Here is a 3256-nt window from a genome sequence, read left to right as displayed (position 1 = left end):
GCTGCTTCAAATCCGAAATGATGGTTTTTTGAAAAATGATAATTTAAGTGGCGAATTAAACAAATTAATAAAAAAGTTGTTCCGATTAATACATGAATTCCATGGAATCCTGTAGCTATAAAAAATGTAGATCCATAAATAGAATCTGCAATTGTAAATGGGGCTTCAATATATTCATAAGCTTGAAGAATTCTAAAGTAAATTCCTAATAAAATTGTAAAAAATAATCCTTGTGTTGTTTGTGAATAATTATATCTATTAATCTATGGTGAGCTCATGTAATTGTTACTCCTGAAGTTAATAAAATAACAGTATTTAATAGAGGAATTTGGAAAGGGTTAAAAGGTTTAATTCCTATAGGTGGTCGTGAAATACCTAATTCAATTGATGGAGCTAAACTTCTATGAAAAAAAGCTCAAAAAAATGATAAAAAAAATAAAACTTCTGATAAAATAAATAAAATTATTCCTCATCGTAACCCTAATGTTACAGGTAATGTATGAAGTCCCTGGAATGTTCCTTCTCATGAGATATCTCGTCATCATTGATAAACAGTTAGAATTGTAGTAATATTACCCAATAAAAATAATGAAATATCATATTGATGAAATCATTTTACTAGTCCTGATATTGAAGTTATTGCTCCAATAGCTCCTGTTAAAGGTCAAGGGCTAAAATCTACTAAATGAAATGGATGATTTGCATGTGTTTTCATTTTATAAAATAAATTAATTGATTTGTCTAGAATATAAAGTTCTTAATACTGTAAATACATAAGATTGAATAATTGCAGCTGCTGATTCAATTATTAATAGTGCAATTTGACTAATTAATAATAATAATATAATTACATTATTAATAGAAGGCCTTGTATTACCTAGTAAAGTTAATAATAAATGACCAGCAATTATATTAGCAGTTAATCGCACTGCTAAGGTTATTGGTCGAATAATATTACTAATAGTTTAATGCAAACTATAAATGGTATTAGAATTTTACGTGTTCCTTGAGGAACTAAATGAGTGAATATGTGTTGACTATTATTGATTCATCCATAAATTATAAAACATATTCATAAAGGTAATGCTATTGTTAATGTAAAAATTAAATGTGTAGTTCTCGTAAAAATATATGGGAATAATCCTACAAAATTTTTTAATAAAATTATTGAAAATAATGAAATAAAAATAAAAGTGGATCCTGAGTAACTTTTTGTCCTAATAAAGTTTTGAACTCTTTATGTAAAGATGTTAAGATAAAATTTCATATAATATTTCATCGAGAAGGAATTAATCAATAAGTTGATGGAATAATTAATAGTCCTATAAATGAACTTAATCAATTTAATGATAAATTTAAAATTATTGATGAAGGATCAAATACTGAAAATAAATTAGTTATCATTTTCAGTTGAATGAATTAATTATTTTATTTTTTAAATAATTAGATTAAGATGTTTGATTAATTGATGAATAATAATTAATAGTTCTAAATATAATAAAAGTAATTGAAAATACAAAAAATAATATTAATCATCTAATGGGAGCTATTTGTGGAATTAAAAAATATTAAAAGTTATTAATAATTTTAGTTTGACATACTAATGTTATAAATTTAACACATTTTTTATTATAAAATAATTTTATTATTAAATTCATTAGAAGTAATTGCTAATTTACTATTAAGTGGTTTAGGAGACCAATACTTGCTTTCAGTCATCTAATGATGAATTATTATTAATTCATTTAATAAATTGTTTTTACAGAAATTCTTTCAATTACAATAGGTATAAAACTATGATTAGTTCCACAAATTTCAGAACATTGTCCAAAGAATAATCCAGGACGATTAATTATAAAATTAGTTTGATTTAGCCGTCCTGGTGTTCCATCAATTTTTACACCAAGAGCAGGAATTGTTCATGAATGAATAACATCTGTTGCTGAAACTAAAATTCGAATTTGTGAATTTATAGGTAAAATTACTCGATTATCTACATCTAATAATCGAAAATTATTATTAATTATTTCATTTTTTCGAATTATATATGAGTCAAATTCAATATTTAAAAAATCTGAATATTCATATTTTCAGTATCATTGATGTCCAATAGTTTTAATGTTATTGATGGTTCATTAATGTCATCTAATAAATATAATAATCGAAGTGATGGGAAAGCAATTAATAGTAATATAATTGTTGGAAGAATCGTTCAAATTATCTCAATGGTTTGTCCATGTAATAAATTTCGATTTATATATTTATTAAAGAATAATATAAATATTAAATAACTAACTAATGTTGTAATTATAACTAGAATTATTAATGTATGATCATGAAAAAAAGTTAATTGTTCTATTAAAGGTGGTGCACTGTCTTGAAATCTAAAAGTGGCTCATGTTGTCATTTAATTTCTAATAAAAGTAAAATCTTTATATATGAAGCTTAAATCCATTACACTAATCTGCCATATTAGAAATTAGTTAATAAAGGTAATTCAGAATATCTGTGTTCTGCTGGAGGAGTATTTTGGAATCATTCAATTGAAGATCTAAATTGTATAGGATATAAAACAATTCGTTTAGAAATTATACTTTCTCAAATAATAAATAAAAATAATAAGATTCCTATTAATGAAATAGATGAACCAATTGTAGAAGTGATATTTCATGAACTATAAGCATCTGGATAATCTGAGTATCGTCGTGGTATTCCTGCTAAACCTAGAAAATGTTGAGGGAAGAATGTCAAGTTTACACCTAAAAATATAATTAAAAATTGAGTTTTTAATCAAATAGGATTTAAAGTTAATCCTGTAAATAAAGGGTACCAATGGGTGAGTCCAGCTATAATAGCAAAAACTGCTCCTATAGATAATACATAGTGGAAATGTGCAACTACATAATAAGTGTCATGTAAAATAATATCAATTGATGAATTAGCTAATACTACTCCTGTTAATCCTCCAACAGTAAATAAGAATACAAATCCTAAAGATCATAATATTGTTGGAGAATATATTAATTAGTTCCATGTAATGTTGCTAGTCAACTAAAAATTTTAATACCTGTAGGGACAGCAATAATTATAGTTGCTGAAGTGAAATAAACTCGTGTATCAACATCTACTCCTACTGTAAATATATGATGAGCTCATGATAAATGAATTAACGGTAAATTGCAAATATCTCAAAAGCGGTACCATAGAATAAAAAATGAACTCGATTTTCGAAATTGGGGGGTGGTTTTAAATACGA

General features: G+C 24.9%; 1 pseudogene; it reads right to left on the bottom strand.

Annotated features, from left to right (window-relative positions):
• Window positions 1-728: 728 nt before the first annotated feature.
• On the bottom strand, window positions 729-1404 carry LOC137234663 (ATP synthase subunit a-like; annotated as a pseudogene).
• Between the last annotated feature and the right edge of the window lie 1852 nt (window positions 1405-3256).

This window comes from Eurosta solidaginis, chromosome X, assembly GCF_040869045.1.
Source record: "Eurosta solidaginis isolate ZX-2024a chromosome X, ASM4086904v1, whole genome shotgun sequence".
Classification (NCBI taxonomy): domain Eukaryota; kingdom Metazoa; phylum Arthropoda; class Insecta; order Diptera; family Tephritidae; genus Eurosta; species Eurosta solidaginis.
This window is presented reverse-complemented; position numbering and strand designations above follow the sequence as displayed.